This window comes from Protopterus annectens, chromosome 6.part0 (genome assembly GCF_019279795.1).
Source record: "Protopterus annectens isolate FY-2018-M chromosome 6.part0, PAN1.0, whole genome shotgun sequence".
Classification (NCBI taxonomy): Eukaryota; Metazoa; Chordata; order Ceratodontiformes; family Protopteridae; genus Protopterus; species Protopterus annectens.
This window is the reverse complement of record NC_056737.1, coordinates 103,714,325-103,740,293: the sequence shown is the minus strand read 5'-3', so window position 1 is coordinate 103,740,293 and position 25,969 is coordinate 103,714,325. Positions and strand designations below refer to the sequence as shown.

Sequence of the window (25,969 nt, the reverse complement as noted above, 5' to 3'; positions counted from 1 at the left end):
GCAGTGACTTGGATTTCTTTAGGTGGAGCATGTCCATCAATTCTGAGTTGGACATGGCTTTGTAAATCAGGCAGAGATCACCTCTGAGTAAGTGATATGCCACTGAGTACAGCCGGAGATTTTTCAGTCGGGCTGCATAGGAAATATGTTTGAGACCAGTAATCCTCTTGGTGAGGTACTTTTGTGGTCTTTCCAGCTGTTGGAAGTGTCTTGTGAGGTGCAACCCAAATGGGGCATTGTACTCTATGATGGGTCTAATGAGTGACGGGTAGAGGGGCACTATAACCTCTTTATTTCTAGATGCGAACCCTTTAGTAATTAGATGGGCCACATACAAGGATTTCCTAACTACTTTGGCAATATGATTGTCAAAGGAGAGATTACTATCTACCTGGGTCCCCAGATCTCTTATTACCTCTTCTGTATTAAGGGGGCTGCCACCTATGTGGTAATTCGTGGGTGTTTTGTTTTTCCCAAATGGGATGACTATGCATTTTTGTGTTTGGAGGTTCCCAATGTCTTTGTTAATGAGTTCCATGATGATCCGCTCCATAGGCTTGCAGATCAGGATAGTGAGGCTTATGGGCGATAGTTACCAGGGTCAGTTGTGGCGCCTCCTTTGTGGAGAGGAATAACCGTTGCTGTGCGCCATTCTATGGGCACATAGCCTGTCGAGAAGCTGAGGTTGAACAGAGTGTTTAGGTGGGGGGTTAGTCCGTTCTGTAGTTTGTGCATGGCAACTACACCTGGAAGAACAAGAGTTATACTGGCAACTGAGGCTAAACGCCTATGCTTACCCTGGACTGAATGAGCAGTGCTCTTTGAAATGTATTTTGAAGTTGAAAGCCTTGGAAAGGTAAATTATTGTGGTAGTGTGTTCTAATTATTTATTTATAGATATTTTATTTGATAAAGGTCTATGCTTCGCAAGAGAAGGCGTGCACCTGTCAACCCTAGGCTTTCGAATACTGACCAAGGTTCTTGCTGCCCCCATAGTGCTTTTTTAGGCAAGGCTCAAAAGTCAAACCCACCTACATAAACAGCACAATTAAAAAAAAACTGAGGGTTATGCTACTCAACGCCAGGAGTTTAAATCTCAAAATGCATGTGCTCGAAGTACTCCTCAGTATGGAGAACGTCGACATTTGTGCAGTAACTAAAAACTAGTTCAAGGCTCCAGAGAGCACCCCAGCACTACTGGGCTACAACTCATAACAAAAGGTTCGGCCACAGAACATGGACCAAAACACAAAAGGAAGGGCTGTATCCATATTCATCAAGGATACCTACACCTCCAGGTTAGTGGCGCAGCACAATACCTCTGAGATCATCCATGTGCAACTAACATCGGGCAAATCTGCAATGCAAATTATGGCCTGCTACAGATCACCCTCCATGACCCAGGACCACCACTCCACCTTTATGGAGACAGTGGAAAACATGAAGGTCTTACCAAACACCCTGACATTGGCTGATTTCAATTACCCTACCATTCACTGGGAAAACTACTCGAGTGCAAATTCCCAGGCCCAGCGCTTCCTGGACTTCATCAACTCACACGTCCTGGATCAGCTGGTAAACTCCCCTACCAAAGGTGAAAACATATTGGACCTGGTCATCACCAACATGGGCGACAGGTGTTCCACACCGGAGGTCAACCCGTCACTGGTTAGATCAGACCATAAACTAATTACTCTGGATGTCCACACCCCATCACCACCCCCAACTAAAGAAACCACAGTAAAAAACTTTTCTAAAGCAAACTTCACCTTACTTAAGACAGAGGTGGTAAGCTTCAAAGCCCCCACCCTAAAGGATAACCTTGCCCAAGATGCAGAAACCTTTACAAATGCACTCTATGAGCACCTACAAGGATGCATGGATCGTGCCATCCCTATCAAAACCAAGACTCACTCCTCTAACAGAAGGAAACCAGTTTGGTGGACCCCTGCAATAAACAGGCTATACAATTGGAGGAGGAAACTAGTTCAGAAAAAAAGCAAATCCCAAGAAGGAAAGACATCCCTGATCAGTATCAGTAAGAAACTGAGGTCCCTCATGAAATCATCCAAGGCTTACTTCGAAAGAAAAATAGCCAAGGATTCAAAAAATAACCACAAAGCCTTCTTTAGCTATGTTAAGAATCTAAGTGGCAACTCTCAGATATGCACTGAACTAGTGCAAAATAGCACAAAATATACTGAACCTACTGATATTGCCAACATCCTGGCAGATAAATTCAGTGCAAACTTCACCCCCCTCTCACCTCCAAAAGGGCCCACAACAACACCGGAAAAGTATAGTGTCCCAAAAATCACAGACGTACAGGTGAAAACAGCCCTTTCAAAAGCCAAAAACACAGCATCAATGGGACCAGATGGTGTCCCAGGCTGCATCTTGCACAAACTACAGAACGGACTAACCCCCACCTAAACACGCTGTTCAATCTCAGCTTCTCGACAGGCTATGTGCCCATAGAATGGCACACAGCAAAGGTTATTCCTCTCCACAAAGGAGGGGCCACAACTGACCCTGGTAACTATCGCCCCATAAGCCTCACTATCTTGGTCTGCAAGCCTATGGAGCGGATCATCATGGAACTCATTAACAAAGACATTGGGAACCTCCAAACACAAAAATGCATAGTCATCCCATTTGGGAAAAACAAAACACCCACGAATTACCACATAGGTGGCAGCCCCCTTAATACAGAAGAGGTAATAAGAGATCTGGGGACCCAGGTAGATAGTAATCTCTCCTTTGACAACCATATTGCGAAAGTAGTTAGGAAATCCTTGTATGTGGCCCATCTAATTACTAAAGGGTTCGCGTCTAGAAATAAAGAGGTTATAGTGCCCCTCTACTCGTCACTCATTAGACCCATCACAGAGTACAATGCCCCATTTGGGATGCACCTCACAAGACACTTCCAGCAGCTGGAAAGACTACAAAAGTACCTCACCAAGAGGATTACTGGTCTCAAACATATGTCCTATGCAGCCCGACTGAAAAATCTCCGGCTGTACTCAGTGGCATATCGCTTACTCAGAGGTGATCTCTGCCTGATTTACAAAGCCATGTTCAACTCAGAATTGATGGACATGCTCCACCTAAAGAAATCCAAGTCACTGCGAGCCACGCGCTCTAGTGAGCTAAACCTCACCACAACAATAAATAGAACATGCTGGAGGGATAGATTCCTGTCACAGAGACTCCCCATGCTTTGGAACAAAATTCCAAATGACATCAGGCAGAGCCCTTCACGAACACTCTTCAAGAGAAACCTTGACGAGTGGACAGGTAACAGAAAATACACCTCTGGGATCACTTCATTGGCTCTGCTTGACAGAGGATCAGTTAATTAATCAATGGGGGCGGCGAAAGCCGACACACTCTGGCTAGGCTTATAAATGCCCTTGGGCCGATAGCCTAGTACCTACCTATGAACCTATAAATAAAAAAAATTCATCATTTGAATCAAAAAACATATTGGTGTTGATATACAATATACATATATATATTTTATGCTTTGATATAATTCTAGAAGTGGGTTTTGAATCATGTTAGGTTTTGTGAACTTGTTTATAAATTAATTTTATTCTTGATGAATCAAGTTTAATGGGTTTTTAAAGTTTAATTGCTTGATTGATTTGTGATGTCATAATTTGTATGCTATTTAAGCAGTGAACTGATTTTATCTGATGTCTGAAGAAGTTGCTGTATTGTCTATCAATGAAAGTGCTTACATAAACTTGTCTTTGGGAGATTACTACTGTCTGTTGTTTTTTATCATTTCTTGCTGTTGTTTGTTTTGACGAAATTCATACATTTGTGTTCGATGTCTAAGTGCTCAAACTTTTTATAGTTTGACCACCTGACAGACGCGTGTGTGTGTTGTGTTTTTCTTCACTACATCATATTCAACACACTATAGACATTCTTAAAGTACAGACAGACCGTGTTCAAAATATCAACACAGTAATCTTCCCATTGGGGAAACATTTTCCTTCATGACAGTGGGCCACACAACTTTTTTACTATATATTATTAACTACCAAGTGCAAGACACTGAACATAATGGAAAGGCAGACAGTCTGTAAAATATTAAAATGTACTACTTGCATACGCACTTATTCAAATAACAAAACAATATAAAACGGTATGATAAAAGCACATCTCTGAGTTAGACTTCAATGCATTTTATCTCCATGCTGCTATAAGCATCATCAAAAAATGTATCACCACTCTACCAGCATTGACAGAAACGTATCACTGCTGGAACAGCATCATCAGATTCTAGAAGTCATGTAAAATACTTTCATGTACAGTGGCAGTACTCACCATATCCTTGTTTACTGCAACAATATTGACTTTTAAGCTGGACAACAGAGAGATTAAAGCAGAAACATTTCTGCTACAAACATCATTGTATTCAGCACAAACAATGTCAACACAAAAGTGACTGTTTTATGTAATAGATTAAGTTATGTGCAACCAGCTTGCCAAAACAGAAAATATCAGGTTTTCATGTTTAACAAACAAAGATGACTAACTTTAAAACAAAACTAGAGGTAATATGGTGTTGTGAGTGTAAATGTTCAGCAAGGAAATCATTAAAAATAAGAAGTGTTTCATTTATACAGATGCTCAACGTTTTGGTTTATGAGCCAAAAAAAGACAACAAAACTCATTTTTCACATTTAAAAATACACTTATGTGCATAATGTTAAGGTACAACATAAGAGTTGGGCACTCAGAGTAAAATATACAGTGGATATTAAAAAGTGTGCACACCCCTGTTAAAATGCCACGTTTTTGTGATATAAAAAAATGAGACCACAATAAATTATTTCAAAACTTTTCCCACCTTTAATATGACCTAATATGATAATATAAGCTGGTTGCATAAGTGTGCACACACCCTTAAACTAATACTTTGCTGAAGCGCCTTTTGATTTAATTACAGCATTCAGTCTCCTTGGGTGTACACCTGCCATCAATTAAAGAGACTCTGATTAACCCCAAATATAGTTCAGCTGTCCTAATAGGATTTTCCTGACATTTACTCAGTTGCCTGCTATAGCAAAAGCCATGGTTCACAGACAGCTTACAAAGCATCAAAGGGATCTCATTGTTGTAAGGTATCAGACAGGAGAAGGGTATAAAAAAAATTCCACAGCACTGGCTATACCATGGAACAGAGTGAAAACAGTCATGAAAAAGTGGAGAAAACATGGGACAGCAGTGACGCTGCAAAGAACTGGACTTCCCTTCAAAATTGAGGAAAAGACGAGACAAAAACTGGTCAGGGAGGCTGCCAAGAGACCTACAGTAACACTGAAGGAAAGTACAGTTGTGTACACCTACCATAAATGTAGATGTTCGAGTGTCTTCACTGTTGCAGTCATGACTGTAGGGTTCTCCCCTGCCGGCAGGCAGTCCTCGGTCGGCCAGAATCCCAAAGTCTGGGTCCGGCGTCAGCTGTTCAACCATGCTCCCTGACGTCAGAGCGCCAGGAGTACAAAGCTGACAGCCGACGCCATCTTCTCCAGTTTTTCTTGCCCCAGATGTCAGGAGTCCCAAAATGAGAAAGGTCCCATATCCTTTGCAAATACACCTCAGAATAATGGTGAAAAAAGGAACCACACAAAAGTAAAAATAAGAGGGGACAGGAGGGAGGGAAACCCAGACTGCAACAGTGAAGACACTCGAACATCTACATTTATGGTAGGTGTACACAACTGTACTATGTTCATCGTGTTTCACTGTTGCAGTCATGACTGTAAAGTAGAATCCCAAAGCTGAAAGAAAGGGAGGTGGTCATAAAGAAGAAGGGGCGACTAAAAGGCCCTGCAAGACTGCAGAGGCAAAGCCTGTCCTAGACTTAGAGTAGAGAGGTAGATTGTAGTGCTTAGAAAAAGTATGCACTGAACTCCAAGTTGCAGCTTCCAAAATGTCTTTGGTAGGAACTCCCCTGAGGAAGGCCGCAGAAATGGCAGCAGCTCTGGTGGAATGAGTCCGTATACTCCCTGGGATTTGCTTTCCATGGTGAGAATAACAAAATCTGATTCCATGAGCAATCCATTTAGAAATGGTATGTTTTGAAATGGCTTTACCTTGGGAACTTGAAGCATAAAAAATAAACAATTGTTCTGATTTTCTGATGTCCTTGGTTCTGTCCAGGTAAAAACGTAGTTGTCTGTGTACATCCAAGGAATGTAATATCCTTTCCCCTTTATTTTGAGGAGTGGGGAAAAAAGTTGGCAAGTGGATAGATTGATTTAAAGCCACTTTGGAAACCACCTTAGGCATGAAGGTAGGATTTAGTCCTCAAAGCACCCTGTCATGATGAAAAATAATATAAGGTTCCACAGCCATAAGAGCTTGTAACTCTGAAACTCTCCTGGCAGAGGTTAGGGCTAACAGGATAGCTGTCTTCCAAGATAAAAACTTGATGTCAGAAGAGGCGGCAGGCTCAAAAGGAGGCAAGGTTAGTTTTTCCAAAACATAGTTGAGATCCCAAGCAGGAATGGAAGGAGATCTAGGAGGTCTTAAGTTCTTAGCTCCTCTGAGAAACTGTCTCATGAGCTGGTGGGAAAAGATTGGAGGGTCTGTATTATAATGAGCAGAAATAGCAGAGGCATGTATCTTAATGGAAGAGAAAGAGAGACCATTATGTAAGAGATCTGTCAAGTAAAGTAAAATTAAAGGAATGTTCGAAAGAAGAGGATCAGAATCCTGAGCCTGCATCCAGGAACAAAATCTTTTCCATTTTCCTGCATAAGATTTTCTAGTGCTAGGACGTCTGGCTTCTAAAATGACATCCATAACCTGCTTGGGTAGGAAAGAAGAAATCAAAGGCCCTGGATTAACCAGGCCACCAGGCTGAGAGTTCTGACATGAGAGTGTAGAACCTGACCCTGATGTTGGGACAGAAGGTTCGGAGACTGAGGTAAAACCCAAGGGGGCTCCAGAGATAGGTTTTTTAGAGTTGGGTACCAAAACTGCCGAGGCCAATTTGGGACCAGCAAGATTATCATCTTGGGCTTGTCCTGTTTTATCTTTAATAATACCCGTGGAAGAAGAGGAAGAGGCGGAAAGGCATATCCCGAGAGGTTCCTCCAACTGAATGATAGGGCATCCACTTTCCAAGCTTCTTTGTGGAAAGTCCTGGTGCAAAAATTCTGTAGTTGATGATTGAGATGGGATGCAAAGAGGTCTATGTGAGGACATCCCCAGACTGCTGTTATCATCCTGAATATTTTGGTGTCCAGCATCCACTCGTGTGGATCCGAAAGGTTTCTGCTCAGACTGTCTGCCACGAAGTTTAGCTTCCCTGGTAGAAACTGAGCTTGAAGGTCCAGATTGCAAGCTAGAGCTGTGTTCCATAGATCCATGGCTAGTCTGCAAAGGGGGTAGGAATGAGATCCCCCTTGCTTGTTTATGTACCACATAACTGTGGTGTTGTCTGTCCGTATTAGTAGTTGTCCTGGTTGTAGAAGATTCCTGAAGGCCATTAGAGCTTTCTGAACGGCTAACATTTCCTTTAAATTGATATGCAGGTGCTTCTGATCCTTTGTCCAAAGGCCCTGCAGACAGTTTCCCTGAAAATGGGCTCCCCAAGCATAATCCGAGGCATCCGTGGTTAGAATCTGAGTGACAGGAGGCAGACAGAAGGGTTTCCCTTTGTTTAGAGTACATGCCCTGGATCACCAAAGAAATTCCTTTTGAAGGCGAGGCAGGACGGAGATCAATATGTCTAAACTGTGGCAATGCTGAGACCATACACTTTTTAGGTACCACTGTATTTTCCTCATGTGTAGTCTTGCATATGGTACGAGAAGGATGCAGGAGGCCATCTAACCCAAAGCCTGCAGGAATCTCCTTGCAGATAGCTGAGTTAAAGTTGCCAAGGTTTTGAAAGTTGAAGCCAGCTGTAATTGTTTTTCGGATGTCAGAAATGCCATCTGGGTTGTGGTGTTTAGAAGAGCACCCAGAAAAGTTATCTGTTGTGAGGGTATCAAATTTGACTTTTTTATGTTTACAGAGTATCCCAGGAACTTGAGGAGGTTCTGTACAAATTCTAGATGCTGGAGTAAGACATCCTTGCTGTCTGCCTGAATTAGACAATCGTCCAGATAAGGGTAAATTTGAATTCCCTTGAGTCTGCAGTAAGCTACTACTGGAGCCAGGCATTTGGTAAACACCCTGGGCGCAGTAGACAATCCAAAGGGCAGCGCAGAGAATTAAGTGCCTCAATCCGTCCTTGAACCTGAGGTATTTTCTGCATTCCTGCCTGATGGGAATGTGTAATAATGCCTCCTTTAAATCCAAAGTTACCATCCATGCATCTTTGGACAGCATTTGAGGTAGCTGCTGTAGAGTAAGCATCTTGAATTTTGGAATCTCTAGAAAGGTGTTCAAGACTGACAGATCCAGAATGGGTCTCCATGAGTTTTGCTTCCTGGGGACTAGAAAGAGCCTTGAGTAAAAACCTTGTCCCATCTCTGAAAGTGGAACCAGTTCTATGGCTTTCATAGCCAAAAGAGCTTCCACCTGGTTTAAGGCCTCTGTCCACTGATGTTTTGGAAGGTCTGGCCATCCGCTTGGCCTTGGCAGGGTATGAAAATGGAATTTGTAACCTCTTAAAACCACATCCAGAACCCATTTGTCTTGGGTTATATGAGTCCAATTTTGATAAAAAAGAGAGAGTTTTCCTCCGAGAGGGGCTTCCAGACAAGAAGTTCCTGCAGCCCAACAGAGGGAGTCATTGAGTTTGTTTCCTATGAGTTTGTGACCTGTCCTCTCCTCCACTAGGGGTGGAAGCAGTCCACTGTCTTGGTCTATAAGAAGCTTGTGTTTGAGGCCTTCCTCTGGAGCGTCTATATCTACCCCTCTGAGGCCTGTCTGAAGTGGGAAAGGACCAATTTTTAGAAGGCCAATTTCTGCTAAATCTTGGTGGCTGTACTTGTAAGAAATCTTTAACTGTTTGCATGGATTTCGCCTTATCCTCCATCTTTTTAATCACCTCTTCAGCTTTTGATCCAAACAAGACATTATGCTGAACACGAGCATCCAATAATTTAGCTTTTACTTGTTCTGGCAAATTTTGTTCCTTTAGCCATGCATGCCTTCTAATGACTGTGCCGGAGGCAGCAGCCCTACAAGAAGCCTCCAAGGCATCAAATCCACATTGTAAACCATGCTTCCCAACTTGCTCAGTGGCATGCAATAAGTCATGTAATTCCTTATCATCTGCACAGGCAGAAATGGAAGTAAGCTTTTGTTTTAAAACAGACAAGAGAAATTGCTGGTATTTCAGCATATGAAACTGACAGTTTAAAGCCCTAATGGACAAAGTAGCAGAAGTGTACACTTTTTTGCCCCATCTTTCTAAAGATCTAGAATCCTTTTCAGTGGGAATGGGATTTTTGGCAGAAGTGGCCTTAACTCCCTTAGGACCCTGAGAAATGGTTTCAGGGTCAGCAGAAGGGTTTCTTGTATAAAAACTGGTGGGAATCAGGAACCCTGTAATATCTATCAGGCTTGACAGGAGCAGGAAGAAAAGAGCCAGGGGTTAAGTTAGCCTCCGAAAAAGCATCACCCACAATATCCAAAACAGGAGGAATAGCCAGGAGTCTATGTTGGGGGAGAAGAAGAAAATTCCTTAGTCTTTTCTAGGATTCCGAATACTCCTGTCCTCCCCAGTGGAAATGTTCCCTCATTTCATGCAAAGTTTCCCCAAAAGAGAAATCCTCAGGGGGAGAAGCTGAAGGAATGGATTCCTCAGCATCAGAATCCTCATAAGGAGGGGAAGAATATTCCTGGTCAGAAGAAGAAACTGAAGAAACAGAAACCTGATCAGAGGAATCATAATAAACATCCTGCCTTGGCCTTTTATCTGGAGGGGGATGAGAACCCCTAATCATAGTAAGTAAATCCTCCGCCATCTTGAGTAACTGTTTCTGTGACTTGGCAGCCGGTTCAGAAGAGGCCTGTGTTGCAGTCTTTGATTTAGAAGGAGTCTTTGCCTTTGTCTTTGGCTTTGCCTTTATTAGAAGCTGAGTAGGCCTGAAAACCCCTTCGGAAGCCGGTACCTGCACAGCGGCTCCGGACCCATCCGAAGGAGCATTGTCCGAAGGTCCTGCAATAGAAATATTTAAAGGCCTGGTTGGCTCCTCATGAGAGTCCATTTCGGCCATCGGTTCTGAAATGGCCGACAGGCTGCAAAAGCGCCTCACTGACGACGGCCGAACCTGAAGCTGGCTCCGCTTGTGCGCTATCATCAAATTTGGACCTCGGAGGCCTGTCTTTATCCTTGCGACGTTTGTGAACTCCGGTAGCCGGAACCGTATCTGACGACATTTTGTAGTTAAAGCGCCTACCGACGTAATGAAAAGCAAAATCGTATCTTCGTTTAATTGTACGTTGATTGAATCTAGCACAAAACCGACAACTAGCTACGTCGTGGTCAGGGCCTAAGCAAGGAATACAGTAAGAATGAAAATCCTTATGAGGTATTTGCTTTCCACATGAAATAGAATTATTAACTTTTTCTGACATCGGACTGGAGCAAGAAAAAGTTTCCCCAACGGGGTACTTAGCTTTGAGTGGAGAAGAAAGTCTTCGGACTGAAGTTTATCAGAAAAAATCGTCAGGAGTCAGCCGACCGGCACTTGCGAACTGCTATCACCGCACGGCAAGAAAGACTGGAAAAGATGGCGTCGGCTGTCAGCTTTATACTCCTGGCGCTCTGACGTCAGGGAGCATGGCTGAACAGCCGACGCCGGACCCAGACTTTGGGATTCTGGCCGATCGAGGACTGCCTGCCGGCAGGGGAGAACCCTACAGTCATGACTGCAACAGGGGTAAGGGTGATACAGCCCCACCCCGCTGTGCTGCAGTGCAGGGACTTTCTTAGTGCAGCTTCAGTGGCTTCTGATGTGTTGCAATAAATGGAATGAGATCTGAAGACCATGCCAGTTGATCACCTGACATATAGTTGTATTGTATATTATATTATGTTATATTATATTATATTATATTATATTATATTATATTATATTATATTATATTATATTATATTATATTATATTATATTATATCATATTATATTATTTCTTGCTTTCGTTTATCAGGAAAGTCTGACTAGTTCCATGACCTGTTTTTCAGCAGAGGCCTGGGGAGAAAGGCTCCACACAAAAATTAATTTAAATACAAAAATAAAAAATAAGAAAACACTGGTGAGCATTAACAGGCATTCAAATACAGTTAGAAATATATGACATGACAGGTTTTACATACAATAATTACAGTATGGGGAAATTGCTTGATGGTAATGTAAATGGAATAAACAGATAAAGTAGTTTAAAAAAAAAAGAAAAAACAAAAAATGTATTTTTTATTTAGAAAATACTGGATGTGTGCACAATAGGCAGTAGATAAGGAGTGGACAATGTTTTAAAACTGACGAGAAGAGAAAATAAGTACAAACTAGGAGGCAGCACCTACTTCTAGACAAGTGAAAGGGTTGGGCAGGAATGGAAAGGAATAAAAAGGTAGGTGGAAAAGAGAGAAAGGGGAAGTTGAAAGAGAGGGAAGAGAAGGTGGGAAAGATGGTTAACTGTGGACTGTCTTCTTGGAAGAAACTGATTCGCATCCAGACAGGAATATAGTTGATGCTAAGGTTCATAGGTTTATACTAGGCTATCTGCCCTAAGGCATTTATAAGCCTAGCCCAAATTTTTGTGGCTTACGCCACCCCTTATATGAAAAAATACTGTGCCCATTAGTTTGTTGTGCCTCTGTCCAGCAGTGACACAGAGATGATACCCGGGGTAAACCTACGATCTCCCATCCACAGGTCTAGATTTCTCTTGAACAGAGTCAGCGAGGTGCTCTGCCTCACATGGACCGGGATTTTATTCCACAGCATAGGGAGTCTCTGAGTGATAAATCTATCCCTCCAGCACATCCTATTTATATCCGTGCTAAGGTTTAAGTCGCTTGCTCTAGTGGTTTTGGTGGATTTGGATTTTTGAGGTGGAGCATGTCCATTAATTCCGGGTTGGACATGGCCTTGTATGTCAGGCACATGTCACCTCTGAGCAGACGGTATGCGACTGAATAGAGCTGGAGTTTCTTCAATCTGGCAGCATATGACAGATTTTGGACTCCCTTTATCCTTTTGGTGAGGAACTTTTGGGGTCTCTCCAATTGCTGCAGATGTCGGGTGAGATACATCCCGAATGGGGCATTGTACTCGATCATTGGTCTGATAAGTGAAGAGTACAGGGGAACAATGACCTCACTAGATCTGGATGTGAATCCCTTCATGATCAGGTGGGCAATGTAGAAGGTCTTTCTAACCACTTTAGCAACGTGAGTGTCAGAAAGGCCACTGTCAACCTGGGTCCCCAGGTCCCTGACAACCTCTTCTGTGCTTAGTGGATTGCCACCTATATGGTAGCTTGGGGTTACCTTGCTTTTCCCGAAGGGTATGACTATACATTTTTTGGCGTTTAACTTCAGGCCATGGCTCTGGCACCAGCTATCTGTTTCCGTGAGTCCCTTCTGAAGGATATCCGTGTCCGATGCACTTTCCGCTATGGCGCCCAGTTTGCAGTCGTCTGCAAACTTTGTCAGCCAAAGTCCTCCCATGTTGGCCTGTACTTCTGAGAAGTAGATGCCAAACAATAGGGGGCCAAGGACCGAGCCCTGTGGGACACCACTTGTGACCGGCTTGGAGTCTGACACAGCGCCAGCAACTCTAACCCTGTGGGTTCTGTCCTTAAGCCAGTTTGCAACCCATCTTGTGACATATGGGTTTACATTTAAGCTGGTAAGTTTTCCTACAATACCCGAGTGGGGTATTGTGTCGAAAGCATTTGCAAGGTCAAGGTAGGCTGTATGGACTGCCTTTCCCTCATCAATGGCCTTGGTGACTGTTTCGAAGAAGTCGACCAAGTTCAAAAGGCATGATCTTCCCTTGACAAAGCCAAACTGGGTCGGGTCCAATGTCTGCAAGTCCCCTATATCTTTGTTTATGAGCTCCATTATGATCCTCTCCATAGCTTTGCAGACTAGACTTGTTAAGCTTATGGGGCGGTAATTACCAGGGTCCGTAGAGGAGCCGCCTTTGTGGAGTGGGACCACAGTTGCCGTACGCCACTCCTTGGGCACGTATCCTGCACTGTTTCTCAAGTAACATTAAGCAGGAAGGGAGCACTGCCAGACCCATGAGTTTGTTAGATGACACTTTAGTTGTACTTTGAAGATTTTTACAGACCAGAACTGTTTTAAAAGGCAGTGCAATATTGTTCCAGATTGTAGATGTACAGCTGAAGTAGAGTTGTTAGCTTTAGTTATTTTTAATAAAAGCTACATCGCATAAAGATCTTAATGGCTTGTAGGGCTACATGATATTGGTAAGGTCTGGTTTGTTTTGAAATTTGTTAATGAAATTATGGACAGTGAGAAGCTAGGAGAATGAGAAGTGGTGTGGCAGTTCAAGCTATTATAAAGCCATACAGTGCAAGGTTTTATGAGGGACATTTAAAGCAAATACAATAATCTTGCTGTAGCACTGTTCCAATTTCTGTAGCTGTGGGGCCAATAAGTTGGTAAATATGAGTGAAGAGTGCAGAAGTGTAGGTGGAAGAAGGGTAGAGACGGTGAGCTTTCTTCTCGAGTCTGAAAGGTGTACTTTGATTGTGTACATGGAACTTAGTTTCTGATATGTTTTTTAACTGTATGTTCAATGTGAAAGAAGAATTTCAGATTTTCGTTTATGAAAATGCCTAGGACCTTTGTGCGCTGAACAAGTCCACTTCCACTTTCACCTGGGTCTAAAGAGATTATAGAGTAAGTTTTTTTTTTTTTGAGGTTCAAGTTGTTTGGGGTTAAAAAAGCAGGTCTGGCACAGTGAATGTTAAATGAACATGACAGAGTTGTTCAAAAGCTATACAATGCTGTTTCTGTAATTAAGATACTATTTCTGTTATAAAAACTCTGCTTTTGTGAAAATACTGTTTATATATATATATATATATATATATATATATATATATATATATATATATACACACACACACAAAACTGTATATCTATGCACGTTTATTTTATATACATACACACACACACACACACACACACACACATATATATATATATATATATATATTAAGAAGTGCAAACAAAAAAAAGGAACAGCGGACAAGGCAGAGAGATGCAGAGCAGCTGGAAACCACTATACAGAGGCAAGATGGCAAGCAGACGAGAACCATATGGAGAGGTGGAAGCATTAGCGGTCAAGGCAAGGTCATTTCTAAGGAAGAGCAAGGAGGAAACAGAAAGAGAAGGAAGAGGAGGGCCTTAGCCAGAAGAGAAGCAGAAGGAAGTTAGAGAGGAGAAGTAGTAAGGAGAAGAAAAGGGATATAAAGTCAAGAGACAGGCAGGGCAAAACAGATAGACAAGTAGATACAGCCTAAGAGTAGGGTGGAGAACATTTCACTAGTGGCATCAAATGAGAGTAAGAGGAAAGGAGGACCCAGTTCATGTCAAAACCTTGCCAGTGGAAGTCTTAACACTTGAAAACTGTTCACAAAAGAACTTACATAAAGGATGGACACAACTTCTGAAAAGAGTGGCTAAAAAAGTCTATATCCAGAACAGATCTGTGGTTGAGATAACACCAGAACTTACATATAGATTAAACACAAAGACACACACACAACATCCAATAAAACACTGTGCAGAACAAGGCAAAATGGCCATACTACATTTCAACTTATCCATTATACACAATATTACACTCTCCATTTGGAATTCAGCAATAGTAAAGACCCTGCCAACAAATGCAAAAACCTACCACCTCCTCAGAGCTCCATTTATTTTTATTTCTCCCAACTTTAGGTAAACTGCTGGAAATCAAGCTTTTTTCTTTTTTGATAACATCCTAATCAGTATGGACAAAGGATACTCGACTGGCCTATATTTGGGGACCTTACCAAGGCATTTGACCTTATACACCACAGCCTAGTCTCCACCACTATCTTTAGTCACAGGCATTACTACCAAAGCTCAGGATGGGCAAGTTTAAGGAAGTACAGATAAGTAAAATCTTACTATAGCAGCAGCTGTCCTGCTTTTTCTGATGCTGTATTCTTCACATGTTGGATCTCCAGCAAAGGATAGCTCAGCGTCCGTCCAGTAAGCCAAAGCTTTTATTTCCTCCCAGTGTTGTACGCCAGGCATATGCTCCCTGCGCAGGCACAGGGCATGAATATGACATATGCACACTCAATACTTGGATATGAATTGCCAAAGGGGAGTTACAGCAACCCCAGCAGAAATCTTCAAGGAAACAGAAACAGAAAAGAAATAGAGCAAGAAGACAAAGACTCTTCAGCCAGTAAGTGTTCCTAACAGAAGAGACAGAGAGTAAAAAGGGGGCAAGAATACTGCAACAATGAAAATAAAAACAGTGTTATGGTAAGACTTTACATATATGTACTATGTCCTTCTTACCACTGTTGCAGCATTTATCATCTATAGGAGAGTACAAGAGCTGCTGTAAAAGATGGGAGGAGGAACGCACAGGGGTGCCCTCTACAAACCCACAAAGTATTGCCCTGGCTCTGAAAATGGCATCCAACTTGTTTAGTAAAAAGTGTGGATAGAGGACCAAGTGGCAGCTTCAAGGCTGGATGTAGCATCCAAATCTCTGAAGAAAGCTCCAGGAGAGGCTACTGCCTTCACAGAATGAGCTCGCAATGAAGCAGAAAGTTGTTTAATATGATCGGAATAAAGAAAAAGAAAGAAAGATATGGTTTTCTTATAAACAGCTAATCAAAGTCCTGGTATGAAAAGAAACAAACAAAAAAAAAAGCTGGTCAGATTTATGGATAGCTATTGTCTTAACCAAAAAAGAAAGTTTGCACTAAAAACAAAGTCCATAGTAGCTGTTGGAAACAGAGATGTAGTCAGCTAAACCACAACAAACAGCTTTTAATAAATTTGCAAAAGACCAAGTGAGCGTATGACAAAAATACAGCTAAGTTACGCCCTTTCGTTGTGGCAATGCTCCAGAGACTTCATCAGACTGAAAGATCTTACATTTTCAATTATTGGTGCATGCTCCTTTAAAGGTTTTATTACTATTGTAACATGTGGTTATATAAACCGTGACACAGTTTTCTTATTTCAGCTCTAATGAAGTCTGTGGAACATTGCCAGGACGAAAGTGCTTAATGTAAACTTACTGAACTTTGGTATATTTTTTGTTGTATTTTTTGCTATAAGCTGGTTTGGGCTTTTGGATACTATTTGTTGCGGTTTGGCTGACTCCTCAATTTCCTGGAGCTGCTGTGGACTGTTTTTTTAGTGAAAACCTCCTTTTTTTGGTTATTAGTGCAGCCCTGCACTACCAAGTTCATACTGGTTTGGTTAATAGCCTTTGTCTTATCCATCTACCTGAGCTGTCTATGTAGATCCATGGTGTAAAGAACCTTCTCAATAGCAGATTGCAGAGAAGGAAAAATGAGTGGAGCAGGACAGACTGATTAAGAGACAACTCATTGACCACCTTGGGAAAAAAAGAAGGATTAGTATGCACAGATACCCTGTCCCTATGAAAAAACAAAAAGGGAGAAACAGCCATCACAGCCTGAAGTTCAAAACACTCTTAGCTGAAGTAAGGGCAACCAACAAAACCGTCTTCCATATGCAGTGTCACAAAAAAGAAGAAGCAAGTTCAAAAGTATCCAGAGTCAATTTTTCAAGGATAAACTTGAGGTCCCAAGAGGGAGGAATACGTTTTCTTGGGGGCCTGAAAGGAAGGACACCTTTATGGAATTCTTTGGCCTCAAAATTAGAGGCCGATCTGGGCTCAAGGGTTGACAAGCGGACATTGCTGACAGGTGAGCTTTAACAGAAAAATATGCTGAGCCAGCATGCAGCAGTTAACACAAGTAAGAAAGGACCAATGGACACCCACTGACAAGGGATCCTGGTGATTTAGCCACATAGGATTTTTTAGTAGTGGGTTTTCTGGCCTCCTGCAGAATCCTAAGTATGTCCTCAGAAAAATGATGTCTAAAAGGGATCAAAACCCTATCACCTAAGGCATCAACTGAAGAGTAGACAAGTGAGGTTGAATGAGACCCCTTGACTTGTGTGAGAAGATCCATCCAGTGAGGTAACGTGTGATGATTGCCTCCATCTACATAAAATAAACTTCACCCCTGTCAATATTTAAGTACAACTTGGATCTATGGATGGGAAAAATAAAATTTACACCAGGACTGCCCTCTGCACTACTAATAGCAATAGGCATCCCCTAAATGCTTTATACCATGCATACATCCCCTGAAATATCTATGGTATGATCCCAGTTATTCTTGTTAGGGGTAATATATAATTATCTACCATAGGATGGGCAAGACAACTCTCTAACCAAATGGGATAGGTTAATTTGAGCACAAAAAGGGAAATTGGCTAGGCTTAAAATGGTAGCCAGCCTAGTTCTTATCTATGAACTGATGGCCAGGTGAATGAGAAAGGGGAACTGGTGCTCTCTGGGTCAAAAGGGAGTCACTAGCAAGATTCTGGGGAGTACTTTCTGATCTTTTGAAGGACCCTAGGAAGCAGAGGAAGAGGCACTCATACTCCAATGAAGCGGCAAAAAGTACAGTTGTGTACACTTACCATAAATGTAGATGTTCGAGTGTATTCACTGTTGCAATCATTACATTTGGGTAATCTGCTGGCAGGATGCCCTCAGTCAGCCTGAATTCCAAAGTCTTGGGTCCTACGTCGGTTGCTGTCTCATCTTCCATGACGTCAGGTCGTCAGGGGTATAACACATGCAGCCGACGCCATTTTCTTTAGTTTTTTTTGCCCCAGATGTCAGGTGCCCCCAAAAAGGTAGCAAAATTATGTATATATAAATACATGCATCAATATAAACTTTACCTTCATCTACAAACAAATACACCACATAGGTTGTGGAAGATAGAGAAGGAAAGATAAACTCAAGGATGAAAGGGGGATGGCGGGCGGGTAACCTGGACTGCAACAGTGAATACACTCTAACATCTACATTTATGGTAAGTGTACACAACTGTACTATGTTCTTCGTGTTTCACTGTTGCAGTCATTACATTTGGGTAGAATTCCAAAGCTATGGTTGGGTGGGTGGAGCTAAACAGCATTAGGTGTGGCTATAAGGCCCTGCAGAACTGCAGTGGCAAAGCCTGCCCTGGACTTAGAGTAGAGAGGCAAATGATAATGTTTTGTAAAGGTGTGAACTGAACTCCAAGTAGCAGCCTCTGGAATGTCTTTGGTTGGTACTCCTCTGAGAAAGGCTGCTGAAGTAGCTGCAGCTCTAGTGGAATGAGACCTAATGCCCTTGGGCACAGGTGCAATGGCTTATCCACTTTGATATGGTCTGCTTTGAAATAGCCTTTCCTTCTGATCCTGCAGCATATGCCACTAGTAATTGCTCAGTTTTTCTTTGAGCTTTAGTCCTGCTCAAGTAGAATCTCAGCTGTCTGTGCACGTCTAAGGAATGCAGAATTCTTTACCCCTTGTTCTGCGGATTTGGATAAAAGGTTGGCAGATGAATAGTCTGGTTAAGAGCCACACTGGAAACCACCTTAGGCATAAATGTAGGATTTGTCCTTAGAGACACCCTGTCTGGGTAAAATATGATAAAAGGCTCTACAGCCATGAGGGCCTGTAGCTCTGAAACTCTTCTTGCTGAAGTAATTGCTAGTAGCAGAGCTGTTTTCCATGATAAGAACTTTATATATGCGGTAGCAACTGGTCCAAATGGAGGCAGGGTGAGCTTTTCCAACTCATAACTGAGGTCCCATGCAGGTATTGGTGATCTTCTAGGAAGCCTTAAATTTTTGGCTCCTCTAAGATACTGCTTTAGTAAAGGGTGAGAAAAGATTGGTGGCTCTGTATTGTAATGAGCTGAAACGGCAGAGGCATGAATTTTAATTGATGAAAAAGATAGGCCCTTGTCAAGCATCTTAGTTAAATATTGTAATATCTGTGGAATATTTGGTTCTGCTGTATCAGTTCCTTGGGCTTGATTCCAAGCACAGAATCTCTTTAATTTATCAGTATAAGATATTCTAGTATTAGGCCTTCTGGCTTCCAAAATGACATCCATCACAGCCTTACTAAGAGGCATTGCTTGTATAACTATATGATCAGCCATGCTACCAGGTTCAGTGTCTGGAGTTGATTGTGCAGGATCTGATTGTTTTGCTGGGACAGCAGTTGAGGTCTTTGAGGTAAGGTCTAAGCTGGATATTGAGACACGTTCCTTAGGATTGGGTACCAGTATTGGCGGGGCCAGTCTGGGGCAATTAGTATCATTTTTGGTTTCTCTTGTCTGACTTTTAGAAGGACCTTGGGTAGAACAGGCAGAGGAGGAAAGGCGTAAACTGATAGGTTTTTCCAACTGAAGGATAGGGCGTCCACTTTCCATGCTTGTCTGTGATAAGTCCTTGTGCAGAATCTTTTCAATTGATAATTTTGAGGAGAGGCAAACAGATCTCTGGCTGGGCTCCCCCATTTCTTTGTTATCACGCTGAAGACTTGTGCATCTAGTTTCCACTCGTGAGGATCCATGAGGTTTCTGCTTAAATCATTTGCCAGAGTATTTTGCTTTCCTGGCAGGAATTGAGCTTGAGGATGTATTTGGTAAGTCAAAGCTGTGTCCCACAGTGTCATGGCTAATCTGCAAAGGGGGTTTTAGTGCATGGCCCCCTGCTTGTTTATATACCACATGACCGTGGTGTTGTCTGTCTTTATCAGTAGTTGTCCTGGATGAAGTAAGTCCTTGAAGGCTGTCATGGCATTTTGAACAGCTAGCATCTCTTTCTGGTTGATATGTAGATGTATTTGTTTTGGGGTCCATATGCCCTGAATGCATCTTCCTGCCATGTGGGCTCCCCAGATATAATCTGATGCGTCTGTTGTTAAGGTTTGTTTGGCAGGGGGTAGAGTGAAGGCCTGTCCCATGTTTTGGTGACATGCCTTTGCCCACCATAGAAACTCCTGTTGTAGGCAGGGAATGAGAGGAATCATTGTTTCCAGACTGTGGCAATGTTGACTCCATAAACTTTTTAGGTACCATTGAAGTTTCCTCATATGCAGTCTTGCATATGGAATTAGTAGGATGCAGGATGCCATGAAACCCAAAGCCTGCAGAATTTGTCTTGCAGATAACTGGGTCTTTGTTGCCATCAGTTTGAAGTAAGTAGTCAATTGCCTTTGCTTATCTGGCATGAGGTAAGCCATCTGGGCAGATGTATTCAAGCTTGCACCCAGGAATGTTATCTTTTGAGAGGGTACCAGTTGTAATTTCTTTTCGTTTATTGTGTACCCTAGGCATGTTAGAAGCCTTTTCACAAATGCCAGGTGTTGAAGAAGAATGTCCTTGTTCTCTGCTTGAATGAGACAGTCGTCCAAGTAAGGATATATTTGGATACTTCTTTGTCTGCAATATGCAATTACTGGTGCCAGGCATTTTGTAAAGACCCTGGGCGCAGTAGATAAGCCAAAGGGCAGTGCAGAGAATTGGTAATGCATTAAGCCAGCCTTGAATCTGAGGTATCTTCTGCACAATTGTCTTATTGGGACATGCAGGTATGCCTCTTTTAAGTCTAATGTCACCAGCCAAGCATTCTTGCCCAGCATGGGCAGAAGCTGCTGCAAAGACAGCATTTTGAATTTTGGAATCGCCAGGTATGTGTTCAAAATCGATAAATCCAGTACTGGCCACCAGGCCTTGTCCTTTCTGGGTACCAAGAACAGTCTTGAGTAAAAACCTTTTCCCTGTTCTGGTACTGGCTGAATGGCACCCATATCCATGAGGGACGTAACCTGTTGCTGTGCCTCTGCCCATTGATTTTTTGGCAGATCTGGCCAACTGTTTGCCATTGGCAGAGTATGGAAGTGTAATCTGTATCCCTGTGATACTATGTTTAGCACCCACTTGTCCTGGGTTATTAACTGCCAATTTTGAGTAAAAAGTGCTAATTTTCCCCCTAAGGGTGCCGCCAAAAGATAAGTGCTTGGTGCAGGTAGGGAGAAGTCATTGGGACTGTTTTCTGTAGGTTTGTGCTTTATCTCCTCCATTGCTTTGACCTGTATGAATCTTGCGCCTGGTATCTGGAACCCTTAGGCCATCTGGATTTGCCTCTTTGAGCTCTGTCTGACACAGGAAAGGACCGATTTTTTGCAGGCCAGTGTCTACTGAATCTTGGTGGTTGCACTTGTAAAAAGTCTTTTACAGTTTGCAGAGACTTAGCTTGGTCTTCCATTTTCTTTAAAACCTCTTCTGCCTTAATTCCAAAAAGAGTATCATGCTGTAAGGGTGCATCTAACAATTTAGCTTTAATATGATCAGGCAAATTTTGTTCCTTTAACCAGGCATGCTTCCTAATCACAGATCCAGTAAATGCGGCCCTGCAGGAGGCCTCTAAAGAATCAAAACCACATTGCAAAGTATGCTTTCCAACCTGTTCAGCTGCATGCAATAATACCTGCATTTCTTTATTTTCTGCACATTCAGAAATCAACATCATTTTCTGTTTTAGCAATCCCATAACATGTTGTTGATATTTGAGCATATGAAATTGACAGTTTAAAGCCCTTATTGCCAAGGTAGCAGATGTATAAACCTTTTTCCCCATCTATCCAGTGCTCTTGCATCTCTGTCAGAGGAGGTAGGATTTTTTGCTGTTGAGGCCTTAACTCCCTTTGGACCCTGTGAAATAGTTTCAGGATCAGCAGCAGGGTTCCAAATAGGAATTTATGTGAGTCAGGGACCCTGTAATATCTGTCAGGCTTGCTGGGAGCCACTCCAAAAACACATCATCCTCAATGTCTAAAACAGGGGGTATGGCTAAAGGCCTGTGCTGAGGGAAAAGAAGGAAATCCCTGAGCCTCTTTTTTGATTCTGAGAAATCTTGACTCGCCCAATGAAAATGCTCCCCTCAAAGTATGCAAGGTTTCTCCAAATTAATAATCCTCAGGAGGTGATGCAGATGGTACAGACTCCTCTGCATCTGAATCCTCATAGGGAGGTATAGATAATTCCTAATCAGAAGAAACAGACACCTGATCTGAAGATGCATAGTCTGTGTCTTGCCTAGGCCGCTTATCTGGAGGGGGATGGGTACCCCTGATCAAGGTAATAAGGTCTTCAGCCATTTTGATCATCTGTTTTTTAGGCATAGAGGCCTGTGCACGTGGCTCATGCATTGGTTTTTAGTTTTAGAAGTTGCTTTTGTCTTTGGTTTTGTAGCTGTCGTCGGTTTGATATACAAATGTTGAGGTCTGAATACACCCTCAGAAGCTGGTGCCTGCTCAGCGGCTCTGGACCCATCCGAGGGAGATACATCCATCGGTCCAATAACTTGAGTATCATGCGACATGCCGGACTCCACATGGGTGTCGGTAGAGGCCTGCGACTTGAAAGTAGCGGGTATCAGGGCCTGCGAAAGCACCTCACTGAGTACCGGCCAACTGGCGACTGGCTTAGGAGAAGCTTTGTTGTCGGTTTTGGATCTCGACTGCCTTTCTCTGTCATTTTCTTTGTGTTTTTTATGTACTCCAATAGTCGGATTGCTATCTGACGACATTTCTGGGTAGTTAAATCTGTTTCCAAAATACACCGACGCTTAATAGTGCGTTGGTTAAATCTAGTACAAAACTGACAGCCAGGCACGTTGTGATCAGGGCCTAGGCAAGGAATACAGTATAAATGGAAATCCTTATGAGGTATTTGCTTCCCACAAGTAATACAATTATTAACTTTTTCTGACATCAGTATGGAGCAAGAAAAAAGTTTCTCCAACGGGGTACTTAGCTTTAGTGAAGACTTCGGTTCTGAAACTCAAACTCGAATATTTCAGTAGTTGGCTGCCCGGCACTTGCGAAATGCTTCTGCTTCGGGCACCGCGCAGCAAGAGAGACTAAAGAAAATGGCGTTGGCTGCATGTCTTATACCCCTGACGTCATGGAAGAGAAGACAGCAACCGACGCAGGACCCAAGACTTTGGAATTCAGGCCTACTGAGGGCAACCTGCCAGCAGATTACCCAAATGTAATGACTGCAACAATGAAACACGAAGAACATCTTGTCGCGAAAGCGCTCACCATTAAAAGTTTCTTTTTTCTGGATACTGGCTGTAGTTTGGTTCTACTATATTTTTCAATACAAAAAATTGTATTACCTTATGATACCTCTAGACTTACTTCAGACAAGGCAGATCCAGCCAATTTAAAATGGCCCGAAATAAATCATGGATTAGGTACTGTAAAAAAGAAGGAAGCCTTTTTTTTTTAAATCAAGTGCATTAACTGTTTGGTTAAATACAGAATATGCATTTAATATGTACCAGCTGATGTCTGATTAACAAATACATTCTCATTAGAGCATGCGGCAATCTGTGGTCATTTAATCAGAACTGAGGATTTCACAAGGGTGATAGCAGATGCAGAATACAGAAATAATGAGGTAAGAATCTGGAGCCTTTCTCCCTGGGCCTCCGCTGAAAACTGGCTTTGTTCCAAGTCGGACTTTCCCGGTTAACAAATGTTAAATAAATAAATAAAATAAAAAAGAATACTAGGCTTGGGGCACCGCTTTAGCAATACTTAATTACATACTGTTGTGTTGCTTTGTAAGATCAGGTGGCTAACAAACTTAGGCAAATAAGCATGTAGCTAGGCAAGTAGCCATCTGAAATGACAAGTAGTCTAAAGTACTATTCATTAGTGTATATTGATAAATAACTGCTTAAATCATTTCAGCAGCTTGGAAACATTACCCATAACCCAATAAGCCAAGGAATTGTTATGGCTAGGCTTGTATAGGCCCTAGAGCCGATAGCCTAGTACCAAACCTATGAACCTATAAAACTGTAATATATGCTGCAGCTGAAAAAAACATGCATTAAAGATGTAAAAAAAAATGACTCAGTGTCAGTATAAACAGCAGAGATTCCTTTCACCACTTTGAAAAGCCTGACTAGGATGACAAGCTATGCGAGAAAGGTACTGAAAGAATACAATACAAGTACGCTTTGGTTCAAACTGAGAAAGAACACCAGAAGTATAAAAGTTGTTTCTTTCATTTCCTGATGTTATAATGACTGTTGAATTCCTAGTGCTCAAGTACAAAATGTCATTTTCCTAGCTATGTCACTATTTGAAAAAGTAAAAATAATTAAATAAGACTGAGCATACTTTTCATTTCATAACAGCACACATTTATGTTTTCGCCCCTATGCAGCAGACCACTGGCTATCACTGGTGGCTCTCCTTGATGTCCCATGGTAGGAGTCAATTCTGACTCGGACCTTAGCCAGTACTTTTCCCCACTGACAGAAAGGAGACTAAGGAATCCTGGTAGAGTATGGCCATAAGGAATTTTTTTTTTTTGAAGCCCTACACATTCCCCGTGTCCATGTGTGTTCTGCAATGACATAAGGCCATTAAGGCCAAGAAAATTTGCTGGTGTGCACCAGAATTTGTACGCTTAGGAGGCATACCATCTTACCCTGAATCACCACCATGGTTATTATCCTGTGAGTAAGCTCCATCCCCACCTCTGGGATAGAAGAGCCTGTAAAATATTCATAGGTTCATAGGTTTGTACTAAGCTAACTGCCCTTGCGAGCCATTGTAAGCCTAGCCAATTATCCCTTGTGAGACTCAAACCCTGCACCTTGTGTTTGTAAGGCAAACACCTTAACCATTAGGCCACCCTTCCAACCAATATTAACTATCCCCTTCTGCTGACGCCTCAGATGCCAGGCTCACTGCTTGTCCATGCATCAGTTGAACAATGCACAATTGCTTTGAAAAGAAGGCTGTTGTCCTTATTCTGATAAGGAATAACATAAGACTGAAACTGAATAATGCACCCTTGGGGCAGATAATATGCACAAGACAAAATCCAGCTTTTAATCTGGCTCCTGAAATGGAGATAAAAATAGAAACCCTGAATAAATCTTTTTTTTTTTTTTTAGTTTACTATCATCAGTGAAATAAATGATGGAAAGAAGTTATGTTCCATACAGTTAAATTTTCATAGGATCAAAAGGTAAAATATCTCAGGCAGCTGTTTAAACGGTTGCTGTGTGAGATAGCACACTGTTCGTAACCTGGCTGTTCCCAAGTTAAAACAATATGAAGTGTCACATAAAAATGAACAACACAGTAAAGAGAATTAGAAGATAGAAAAATCACACTGCATTACATCATGCGAGTGAGGCAAAACTGCAAGCTCTGATTTTTGGTTAGAAATTCCAAGTCTTCTTTTAATAATGCAGGACTCTATGAAAACCCATCATGTTAGAACACCTTATTCTACAGCAGAGATCACTTTTATTTGGTAACACTGAAAGGAAGATCAATTAAAAATATTACTTTGGTTATGGCAGACATGCTTTTCCAAAGAAAAGGCACTGAAAGCAAAACAGACAGCTCTCCACACTTACAAGCTGAGGAACATGCTGACAATAACTCATCAGCCTCGGCATACTGTTTCCAAGTGAAGATTAAATGGTGGGATTTTATGGATACAAAAAGCATTCCTGCAGCCGTTTGACCAAATCCCTATAAAAGATCATCTGGCTCCTGGCAGACATGCAGAGACAGTGCTGAGACAGCTGCTGGCTCTCTCCTGTGTTGTGTTGTTACAAGCTACAGCCTTATTGTATAACCTAATTTGGGCAGTTTTCAGGGAAAAGAAAATAAAGCACGTTTTAATATACAACTTGAAAGAGAAAGATTACTATTCCAAAACACAGTTAAGAAATAAAAACTCTCGCTCTTGCACTTACACAGAGCATTGTTAGTAACCCCCTCCCACAAAGATTTAGTTGAGTGATTCATTCATTCATGCACATGACCACAGACAGCACTGACTTTATTAAGA

At 42.1% G+C, this 25,969-nt stretch overlaps 1 protein-coding gene across 3 annotated transcripts in view; it reads right to left on the bottom strand.

Moving 5' to 3' along the window:
- The window catches only part of AQR (aquarius intron-binding spliceosomal factor), a 2,539,865-nt gene that overhangs the window by 118,879 nt on the left and 2,395,017 nt on the right, over positions 1-25,969 (bottom strand). The gene's annotated exons all lie outside the window — the stretch shown is intronic.